The sequence below is a fragment of the Xyrauchen texanus genome, chromosome 12 (genome assembly GCF_025860055.1).
Source record: "Xyrauchen texanus isolate HMW12.3.18 chromosome 12, RBS_HiC_50CHRs, whole genome shotgun sequence".
NCBI lineage: Eukaryota > Metazoa > Chordata > Actinopteri > Cypriniformes > Catostomidae > Xyrauchen > Xyrauchen texanus.
Genome location: NC_068287.1, coordinates 34,279,570 through 34,291,975, shown reverse-complemented (window position 1 = coordinate 34,291,975; position 12,406 = coordinate 34,279,570). Strand labels below are relative to the sequence as shown.

Here is a 12,406-nt window from a genome sequence, read left to right as displayed (position 1 = left end):
ATCATTGCTGCCTAAAAATCTGTTGCAGAGATAAAAAAGGATAAAAGATCTTTAGATTATTTTACAACAGTCATTGATTTTTGCAATTAATTACATCTTGGTTTTTGCTATATTTTATTTATATTTTGCAATTTTTATTTTTGTTTGCAAAACTTTCTTTTTTTCTCTCGATACTTTATTTTACGTTTGTGATACTTAATTTTTGTTTTAAATTTTTTTTTTTTTGTTTGCTCAATACTTTTTTTGTTTTGCAAAACTTTATTTTATTTTGCAATACTTTATATTTTTGCAAATATATGTGGCATGGAATTGATTCTATAGGGGTTTAAGTATTCTGCAACTGCTGATCTTCTGGGCATAACCATCTCTAGAGTTTACTCTGAATGGTGCCAAAAACAAAAAACATCCAGTGAGCAGCAGTTCTGTGGACAGAAATGCCTTGTTGATGAGAGAGGTCAACGGAGAATTGTCAGACTGGTTTGAACTGACAAAGTCTACGGTAACTCAGATAATGAGCAAAATAGTATCACAGAATGCACAACATGTCGAACCTTGAGGCAGATGGGCTACAACAGCAGAATTTCTGAGATAAAACTATTGAAAAGGGGGTCCCTGCAAATATTCTGCTCAAGTTACATATTAAATAGTTTTAAAGAGACCAGACAAATGGATGCCCCTTATATTTTGACACTGAGATTTTTCTAGCAATATTTAAAACACTTTACAAACTCAACAGTAGTCTAAAATGTCAGAAAAAAAAAACAGTTTTATTATAGTAGGCGAGATATTTTGAAATATCTCGAAGATTACAAGAAGAGGTCTTGAGTCATTGTTAAATGTAGTAAAAATGTAAATGCATTTCAATTGAAAAGTCATTAAAACATGCATATAAAAGGGCTTCATGTGAAATCGCAGGAGTTCAGTCATTTTGCTGAAAGATCATGATCTCTATGCGATAGCACTGTAAACACAGGGAAAACAGTCCAGTGTTTGCTTTATGTTTTATTGCAGTTTATGTTGTTGCAGTTATAATTATTCCATTGAGCTGTAGGGCACCTCTGTTAGTCTCTGAGATTTAGCTCTTCTCCTGCAGAAACAATGAGAGATAATTATGTTTAAAGAGACAGTAACTATGAATGTAAGAACAAGCATTGAATACTGTACTTGGAATTTAATCTGATATAAGACATGACACATACACCTATCATTAATATTTCCTCATTACAGCTATAAAAGAGCATTATAATTCATCAGAAGATCCAATCAAAATCCATAAACTATTTAAAATATATTATAAGTCATGCACAGTACTATAAGTACATACAACTGAATTAAGAATTATTACCAAATTAACTATTTTGTCTATGTATTATATAAAGAAAACATTTAAAGTATTTGCAAACTTCAAACTATGTTTTAATGCAGAAGTATTTCTGGTTTCAGGGACACTGGTGGAGCATTAACAATCACTTTGAGTTTCACAAACAATTTTCACGCAAGCAGTAATCTTTCACAACATCAAAGAACATTTAAAAAAAGTGTTTGTCTGTTTGTGCGACGTCAGGTTCAGTTCTCAAAATTATTCTTAGATCGTCCATCATCTTTTGCTTCCTCTTTTACCATAAGCACACCAACACAAATATTCTAGGATACTGAAATATGCATAACAACCCACTTTGAACATAACGTCAACCTCCACAATTGCTTTTATTTAGTGTTACCTTACCTACTAACTTACTTTCAATTATGTTCACTGGAAGGGTCATTTCACAGTCATCACAGTGCTGATGCTGTTAAAGTCCACATCAGTCATAGTGAAGGTGCTGTTTACAGTGATGTGACAATCTGATGCTCTAACTGTGGTAATATGATGATTGTTTTGTAGCAGAGGCCAGTGAATATCAGGCAAAGGCACACCCTGACTGACACACACAAGTGAAGAGATCCTGTGGATGAGCTGCAAGAATATACAGACAAGTTACACCAACATAAAATATAATCAAAGGCTTTCAGTTTATAAATTAATTACATGATTTGAACTGCACTCACAGTGAACAGTCGAAGTGGCTGTAGCACTAGCACTCAGTTTGTTCTTCTCTGCCTCTGGTGGGCTGATGGGGAACTCTGGACTGCCACTGAACCAGACCCGTTGGCCAGAGTGTGATCTCACTGCAGCAGTGAATGCACAAGGGATCTGGGCACACCCAGCCAGAGCACTGATGTGTTTCTCTGTCAGCCTCAAGGAGAAGTCATAATCAGCTTCAATAACAAATATAATAACAAGCGATCAATAATTTTTTTAAGCAACTGAATCAATTAATTTATTTTATGAGTTGTTGCTTCTCGTTGAATGACTGTTAGGTCTCACCTCCTTCAAGCAGGCACCCTTTTGTTGATCAAATCCACATGTGCAGAGCAGAACCAGACACCAATCTCTCAGAACAGCCATTTGTGTGGCTCTCCCCTCGTACCAATAAACCTCTTTCAGTGTTCCTTGATGCTATACTAGAGTGCGATGTGATGGATAAATTCTTGTCTACTTTTTTTTAAAGGAAGAACTTTAGAGACCAGTGTCTTTATAAATAACTTGACTTGCGAATTCATGTTCTGTATCATCTGGTGCATACTTCAATAAATCAGTACTTATGTAAGTGCAAAGAAATCAGACCTTTACCCCTGCACAAGTAAAGCACATTTTTTAAAGTTGTCTCCATCTAGTGGCACTTTTGTTAATATATGGCAAGCCGATTTAGCTTTTAATGCACTCAGCATTACTCGTAATTGCATTTGTACTAGCAATATTTCAAATAGAGAGCTCTACAATATATTTTCTAGCTTTAAATTTAAGTTTTACTAGTGGAATTCCAATTACAGAGCTCTCTATTAGCATTTTTACTAGTTAGAATGCAATTACAGAACTCTACAAATGAATTACAGGGCTCAGCAATTACATCTTTTACTAGTTAAAATTTCAATTAAAGAGCTATGCAGTTCCATTCTTACTGGTAAAAAATAAATTAGAGAGCTCTCTCAAGAAAATTTTACTAGCAAAATTTCCAAATACAGAGCTCTACAGTTGCATTCTTAATAGTAAAACTTGTATTCATTAAAGGCAAAACAGAAGTGATTATATTTATTTCCCATTACAAATCCTGGAAAGGAAAGCTACATTCCAAAACAAAGGCCGTTTGGTAGCACAAAAAAGGAATGCTGTCTATGGGCGCTTTGCTCAAATTGAATTGAAACTGCCCAAAAAGTGCTATTTTTTTTGTTGGGTTAAAACACCCCATTTCACACAGATTTTGGAGATTTGGGTTTCTTTAAATTTCCACCAGATCGCTGCATCAGAAAAACATTAACATAAATGATGATATTTCATGTGTCTCCGTCAATGTTATTGCGTCTGATCTATTAGACACAACTGACCTCAAATGGCTGTTTTTAATTTCCAAAGTGCTGTCACTGTGACAGATGATCTTATATGATCAAGAGTACCATGTACAATATAACTAGAGGAACGATACCCGTCTCCTCCACCACTGCACATGGACTACAGTTTGTGAAAGGATAAATTAATAAAAATAATGTCCTATTGCTAAAATTATGCCTTTGCATTTATTTTGTATGCAGTACATTATATTATTCAACCAAAACAAATTTGTTATCATGTTTTGATATGGAATATGATCAAACTGAAGTTATTTGTTATTTGAATTGATTGTACAGTATGTGGGTTCATAATTTAAGTAGTTAAGACATATTGTATGTATGATGGTAGTATTCATTTTTAAGTACCCAAATTCTTAGGATTTAAAATTGTGTTAAATGTGTGATGCTGTGTATTCATCAACTTGTTACATATCTGACATAATCATACAGGCTCACTGAACCAAGATTAAACTTCTGAAATTTCAGAAAAGAACCCACATAATTTATTCACTGTAAACCATAGATATTCCTTTATAATAACTTTTATTAACATTAAAAGACATTAATACTTTTAATAAAGCTTAAAAGAATATTAAAATTGTAACTCTGCCTATTTCCATCATCTAAATCTGCCGCTCCATAGATCCCGGAAGTGGGTTTCCTGCAGTGTGATGTCAGAGTAATTTCATCTATAAGAATTATAATTACAGATCTCTAATGACATTATAAACATTTTAATTATATAATTAAATTAAAAAGCTTGTCAATTAAACATCTTTAATGGGAGTTTGTTCTAGTAAAACTCAATTGTAGAGCTCCGTATAACTGAAATTCTTACTAGTAAAAATTTAATTTAGAGCTCTGTATTGAGAGTCAATGGAAACATTGACATCCAGTGTTAGTTCTTGCATGTGTTATTATGCTCAGCCAACGCCCGCGCCTGCCACGGCCAACGAGCCAACGCCTACGCCTGCCACGGCCAACAAGCTGGAAGTCTCGTCCGTCCCAGAGCCAGCGTTGCCAGCATCGTCCGTCCCAGAGTCAGCGTTGCCAGCATCGTCCGTCCCAGAGTCAGCGTTCTCAGCCTCGTCCGCCCGGAGGAGGAGGAGGAGAAGAGGAAAGGCCTCGAGTCTGATTTAAAAGTCAAATAAAATATTCGGGAAAGAGATTCTAAAAGCTTATTTTAATGTTGGCCGCAAAGTGGATCTGTTTACTTGTTTTATTCTCAGAATATGATCGACCTGTTTACGTGCATGGGTCATGATGTGGGTGTTTGGCACCCAATTCAGCACACCACTGAATAAAACAGGCTGCATGACACTGATAAATTATTACTGCAAGAGTAAGCCTAACATTCACATACAGGTGTGAGGGACTTCAGAATTTTACAAATAACACAAATAATAATTATATTCCTCTCTCACTTGGTTTTACTCGCGTGTCCCCTCAGTGCATTATTGAGTGCTAAGTTGTTGTTTGTTTGTTTTCTTGCAGAGAGAGAGCGCATGCACTTGCATGCACGGTTGCTAGATTGCATAAGTTAAGTATGACATTAAGATAAATATTTCCAATTAGTGCAAGTATAAATCTCTGATTGTGGAGTTGCATCTATTATGGCATCTGGCAACCCTGATAATATTATAAGCTTGTGGATGCGCGATAGGTTCAAAAGCCAGATAAATGAATGATCTAATAAAAAACGTTTATGATAAATCCACCCGTGGGCAGCAGTTTGCCCTGGTCTGCAACTGAGGGTGCTCTTAGCACCCCCGTAGAACCGGGACTGCTTACAGCATGAATATAATGCCAGTATTACAAATTTGTGTGCAGTGCAAGTCAAGGTTTAAAATGAGTAAACTAAGTGTAAAGGGTCAGTTTTTAAAACAAAGATTTTTTATGAACTGAAAGATTTATGACTTATATCTTTGAAGTCCATTCTAGATGAACTGCTGAAGTTTACATAGATGCAGGGCTGCACTGGTAATCTGGCATACTGGGCATTATCCCGGTGGGACAACGCACTTTGAGGTCGATCAGGGACGTTATGGCCATCGGTAGAACCAAGCGATCCGGTGGGTCGCCCGCGAAACGTGCCGAATGGCATAATCAGAAATGAGCCACCGCATTATGCAGAACAGACCACAAAACGGCCTCAAGACATCCTAGATGTGTGAAACAATATCTCAGCTCTGTAGGTCCATACAATGCAGGTCCAAAACTTCAATGCTCCAAAAAGCACAAAAAGACAGCATAAAAGAAATCTGTACTACTCCAGTGTTAAAATGAAAAAAAAAAAAGATCTAATATTCAAGTTATTTATTTTTAATTTTTTTGCAGATTCGCATTCTTTATGCATATCAACCCACTACAAGGCAGGGAGGAGAAAGAAAAAAGGGAGGGATAAAGAATAAATAAATCCTATTTGCACAACAGCCCAGTAGGTGGCGATATGAACGACTAAGGCATTTGCCAAAAAATTGCTGTAATCAATCTGTATGATGTATTTTTACCTATTCCCATTATTATTGTGATCACATTTCATAAGTTATACAACGGAACTGTCACATATGAGCGCTATAACAAGCATCTGTGAATGAGACGCACATGTCCACAATTCACGCACACACATAACATACACACACACACACACACACACACACACACACACACACACACACACACACACACACACACACACACACACAAACCACCACTTGGAGTCTGGCTGCTAGCATAAATATTACACAATGTATGCAGAGATTATGGTTTGTATTGTGTGTTTTGTTGTTTAATGTTCATTACATATTTTCATATTCATATTAGAGGTTCTTTGATTTCTCTCTGTGAGAGCGATTCATTAGGATTACCTTAAATATTTGCACCGTTTCGGACCCCAAAGCCCTGCAGAGGATAGTGAGGACAGCTGAGAAGATCATCTGGGTCTCTCTTCCTTCCATCAAAGACATTTACAAAAAACACTGCATATGCAAAGCAACCAGCATTGTGGATGGCCCCACACACCCCTCACACAGGAGTGGTGGTGGTGTAGTGGGCTAAAGCACATAAATGTTAATCAGAAGGTTGTCGGTTCAAACCCAAACCATTGTGCCCTTGAGCAAGGCACTTTACTCCAGGGGGATTGTCCCTGTAATAAGTGCACTGTAAGTCGCTTTGGATAAAAGCATCTGCCAAATGCATAAATGTAAATGTCACACAAACTCTTCACCCTCCTGCCGTTTGGCAAGAGGTACCGAAGCATTCGGGCTCTCACGGCCAGACTGTGTAACAGCTTCTTCCCCCAAGCCATCAGACTCCTCAATACTCAAAGACTGGACTGACACACACACACATGTCCTGAGTTGCACTTTAATTATTGTCACTTTATATCTGGCTGCTACCTCAATTACTGCTATGTGCATAGAACACTATCTCATAGTATGTTATGTTTACGTTTTAGAAACTGTCATCTTTTTGCACTACTGTGTACTGGTCGGCACTGCACAGTCTCTCGTATGTGACGAGTCGGGGTGAGAATGTGTTGCTATTGTCCTGTTAATTTTTTGTAATTTATTGTACTGTCCCATACTTTTTGCACACGTTTTCATGTACACTATATAGGTATGTTATTTAGTCTGTGTAGTCTCATGTGGTTCTGTGTTTGTCCTATGTTGTTTTTTGTAGCATCATAGTCCTGGAGGAACGTTGTCTCGTTTCACTGTGTGCTGTACTAACTGTTTTTTTGTTGAACGACAATAAAAACCACTTGACTTGACTTGACAAATGTGCACCATACAATTTATGCACGTTTATTGTCATTCATTTCACATTGAAATAGATGAAGCGTGACATTTCTGATTCATGTTACATCTGACAAACCTTAAAGAGCAGCCGTTAAGACTTTCAAAGCTTTTAAATTACACCTTTTTTTTTTTTACGAGTAGCTTTCACAACTTAGCTAGCAGTTACAGGTTAAAAATTTTTTTTGGTTATCTGTATCGGCCACAATGAGCTGTGAATTACTGGTTCTCGTTTAGGTTAAACCCACCCCCAGATCACTTCTCATCCCCTCGTCGGACCTCTCTGTGGTCCTTCGGGTCCTATGGGGAGCTCCATTTGAGCACCTGGAGTCATTGGAGTTAAAGGCACTCTCTTTGAAGACTGCCCTCCTGACTGCGCTCACTTCCATCAAGAGGATAGGGGACCTGCAGGCGTTCTCTGTCATGAAAACATGCCTGGAGTTCAGTTCGGGTTACTCTCATGTGATCCTGAGACCCTGACCGGGCAATGTGCCCAAGGTTCCCACTACCCCATTTAGGGATCAGGTGGTGAACCTGTACTCGCTGCCCCAGGAGGAGGCAGACCCAGCCTTAGCGTTGCTGTGTCTGGTGCGTGCTTTGCACATCTATTTGGATCGCACGTAGAGCTTTAGAACCTCTGAGTAGCTCTTTGTTAGCTTTGGTGGACAGCGGAAAGGGAGCACTGTCTCCAAACAGAGGATCGCCCAATGGGTCATTGACGAGATTCGGTCTCGTCCCGTGTGTTGTCAGGTACCAGTAGGTAAGTTCCGGGACAGCTGGCCAGGTGTACCGCTTGCGCATAGCGCCTTTCCCCTCCCCTGAGTTGAAGACGTGCACTTTTTACCCCCAGTTGTGTTCATGAAGCCGTGGACCCTTGATGTCCTTCCTCCTTAGCCCTGTGGCATGCAAGGTTATGGAAAAACGTGTGTGTAAGAAATGTTATGTCTATATCTCAGCTCTGTCCAAGAGAGAAATGCTGTGTGTGCAGTATCAAACATCTGTTCCATATTAGGATGGCACTGTAAAAAGCCCCCTCTTTTTCTCTGTGTATACATTGTGTTGCGTGTACCTTGTATTATTGTATATGGCAAAGGTCCGAAAGGCTCTCGCGGACCGAGCAGTCTTTTCCATATAGGTCCCAGGCTCACAAGGAACTTTTGCCATATGGAATTGTTATCTGTGATATCTGTATGAGGTAATGTGTGCTCTTATTGGTTAGAGCTGAGAACTCCCCTTCACTATTGCAGTATATCTTTGCACGCTATACATGAGACCAGTGAGCTACATTTTTTATTCGCTCCCCAACGTTGGATTCAATGCTTTGTATTGATTCATTCACTACTCAATAAAAGACGGAGAGAAAAGGCACTGTGGTTTGGAAGACTTTTATTTCTAACAATTGGGGGCTTCGTTCCGGGATTCTCCAAACAGTAAGAATCTAAATTTCCTTTTAATGAGGGGTTGATTCTTACTGTTTGCTGAGAAATAATTTTAAAGTATATGAAGTTATGATTGTGCCGTATTGGGTTATTGTAGGACCGTATAGGTCACCAGAGATTGGTGACTCCTCGTGTTTTAATTAATGCGGGAAGAGCGATAAAGGACATGATCAAGTGTATTTGTCGTTGAGGGGTGTACGGTCTCCTCGTATTTTTGATAAATGTGGGAGGACTTTCCTTGTGTTTCTAATGAGATGCGGGAAGAACACAAAAAGAGACATGAATCCCCTCTTTTTTGTTATGTGAGTACCTCGTAAGTTTTTGATAAACTACGGGACGAACGTAAGGAAACGTGATCAATTTTCTTCGTTGTGTGATATCCTTACTTTTGTAAGAATGATTGTTGCGAGATATTTCATAAAAAAATCTCCGTCGTTTTTTTTGGGGGGTTTGTGAGTGAATCAATGCACAGTTTATTTTGATTTTTTGATTTTTTTTCCCCTCTTTCTCTATTCTTCTTCTTTCTTTGCTTCCTTGACTAAAATGCGTGCTAACTAGGCCCTATACTGGGGTAGGTGCTCCACATGTGCTGGTTGGCCGTTGGTAAACTGCGTCTTTCTTGGGGTCACCGTATTTGTAGAACTCCTCCCCCCTCAGGTAGGACCTATCGCGGGACTTCTCCACATGAGATGCTTCTGACAAGACTCGGTAAGACCGTGTGATATATTTCCACTCAAATGCCCCCCTCCAGGCGGGATGTGGTCTCAGCAGTGTCCTCCCCTTGGGAGGGACATCCCCTGACACAGACCCTATATGGCCCCCAGCTGAATGATTTCATTCTTTTTGGGAAGAAAAAAAAGAGATGAGGCCACGGCTGGGTCAGCCGGCCCCTAATTTTGGGCAGTCGACTTGTCCCCGAGGTGTAGGGGACCGTTTGACGTTTGAGCGTTGTGGGAGGCCGAGTGCGCTGGCTACGAGGCACGCAGAGGTCTGACCATCTCACACCGCCAGTCCACGTAACACAGTTCAGTTAGTCGTGGCTTTTGTATAGGGACCCCTAGTGTCACTACATTGACACAACGTAGAGTGAGTGACAGAAGGGGATCTTCTCGTTTACTGTCGGCAAAAATCGAGCACAAATGAAAGATACTTGTTTTGGATTTTAGGGTTACAAAGTTTTTTTAGCGGCACAAACCGAGCACAAATGACCAGCTTGGATCGATTTTGTTGTGGAGAGTGACGTCACACAGCCCAAAAAAGAATGCTTAATATCTCAAACACCAAACCAGCACAAACGTGAATTTTTGCGGCACAAATCAGCACAAACACAGCACAAATGAATGAAATAGTTTTGGTGATTATTTAATTATATGGGCTGCCAACTTCATGGAGGAAAGCCCAAAACCTGAATGAGTGGTTGCAAGCCAGCTCTTTTATACCCGGATGTCCAGGGGAGTGGCATGCAAATTCCACTCGCCAATTTCCATTGGCCTTTTCTCAAAGATCAGAGGTGTTTGGAGCTCCCAAGGGCGACCCCTAGTGTCACTACATCGACACAACGTCTCGTTCCCTCCATCAGGGAACAGAGATTACGACAGCAACCGAGATGTTCTCAGATTTTCCCATCAGTCAGTATCACATGAAGAACACACAGGAAGTGCTTTACTGTCTCAGTGTGTCATGGGGTTTTCCCCTCCAGCACAAGCATATTAAGTGATAGAGAGATGGAGACTGTTTAGAGACTACAAAGAAGTTTCTTTATGGAAATTTTATTTTCTTGACTACAACAAAGTCACATCACATATTTTAGTCTGACTGCTAAATATAAAAATAAAAATGGGCCATTCATGACATTCCTGTACCCTAGAGCTTTTGTGTTTGTATGGGGTTTTATGTCTAAGAGCACTGACCAATAATAACAGTATAATTAAGAGCTTGTAGTGCATGGATGTGTAGGCTTATACATGCAAATATCCACTCATATGGCTATATGATTATACATTCACTTAAGTTCTCTGACATGGATTTATAAGCTCACAACCACTACCACTGCTAAATCTCTGCATATGTTCCCTTTCTCAAACTATCAGAAGAAACGGGTAGCTGGGGTGTACACATTTGAGTGAGTGAGCCAGAGGGGTTCAGGGGGGGTGACCTCAGATGTGCATTTGATTGGTTAGTGCCCATCGCATTCCTTGACCTTCATTGGCTCCTTGACTGAAGGGAAAAAACTCTCTCTAGCACACGTACCCTTCCTCCCAGTCATGAGGTGCTGCTATGGGCTAATTCTGTACTCAACACTCGTATTACCCTGGGAGAGAACAAGAGTGGTTTTGAAGAGTACTGTTTTACCGTACCAGAATCAAAGAATTATATTACTGCCAAACCAAACAGTTACAGTATGTACACACTTAAGATGTCTATTTAATTATGTAGGACTACAGCCACTAGTATTTTAAATAAAGGATATAGAGTACAATAAATCTTAAGGGCTAGAGAAGCTAAAAGCAGTAACATTTGCATTAAAAAAATGAGTGTGCTAAAATGAGTGTGCTATGAGTAGTTACTGAGTGTACAAACATATCAACTGTGTTGAATTTTATGGTCAGAGTTTGGCAAACAGTCATCAAATTTAGCAGCAATTCGATCTACTGATCTGAAATGCCACAGTTTTTCAATTGAGCGGAAACTGATTAAATCAAGTTTTACTGGGGGAGGACAGTTACTCGTCAGTTGCAGCTAAATTCATTACTGAACCTCAGAAACCAATGCCTTGATTAACATAATCAAGGGATATCAATGAACTTTAAATCTGTTATAATATTTTTTAAATGTCCATAATGTTGTGTTAGATGTTAATTTTATTTGATATTGTATAGTGTAAATTCGAATTATTACATGGCACCTTTTATACCCTACTTGTATCCACATACTTGAATAAACTGAACTTTTCATCAAACCAAGTTTGTGGGGCTTAGAGCATATAAAGGGATAGTTCACCCAAAAACGTGAACTGAAACCAATTTTTTTTTTTTATTATCTCATAATTTACGCACCCTCGTGCCATCCCATATTTCTTCTTCTGCAGAACACATTCAAAGATTTTAGAAGAATATTTCAACTCTGTAGGTCCACAAGTGAATGGTGGCCAGAACTTTGAAGCTTTAAAAGCATATAAATGCAGCATAAAAGTAATCCATGTGACTCCAGTGGTTAAATCCATATCTTCAGAAGTGATATGATAATTGTGGTTTAGAAACAGGTCAATATGTAAAATTTTTCACTATCACATGCTTCTTTTTTGTTTTTGCCGATTTGCATTATTTGTGCATATTGTCACCTACTGGGCAGGAGGGACAATTTATAGTAAAAAAGGATTTAAATAATGATCTGTTTTCTTCCACCCCTGCCATATAGACCGATCCCATTGTTTTTAAAAATGTCAGCATGTTTGCTGTAAGTGGTGACAGAAAGCTGGTAAAAAAGGAAAAGAGACCATATTACCCCAGTATTGATTTCCCTACATTGGTTACCGATCCAAAACAGAATCAAGTACAAAGTGTTGCTGTATGTATTTAAGGCTCTTCATTGTCTTGCACCAGAGTACTTATCTGCTTTAATAAGCTTGCATCAACCTTCAAGGTCTCTCCGATCTGGTGATCAGCTGTGTCTGTCAGTCCCTCGATCTCGCCTTAAAACTTAAGGTGATAGAGCTTTTGCGGTGGCAGCCCCTAAACTTTG

General features: G+C 39.0%; 1 long non-coding RNA gene across 1 annotated transcript; it reads right to left on the bottom strand.

Moving 5' to 3' along the window:
* Nucleotides 1–825: 825 nt before the first annotated feature.
* Nucleotides 826–2,144, bottom strand: LOC127652275 (uncharacterized). Its single transcript, XR_007971694.1, has 3 exons — nucleotides 2,050–2,144; nucleotides 1,739–1,957; nucleotides 826–1,087 (listed from the first exon to the last, which is right to left on the bottom strand). It is a non-coding gene; the product is annotated as an uncharacterized LOC127652275 (long non-coding RNA).
* Nucleotides 2,145–12,406: the final 10,262 nt, after the last annotated feature.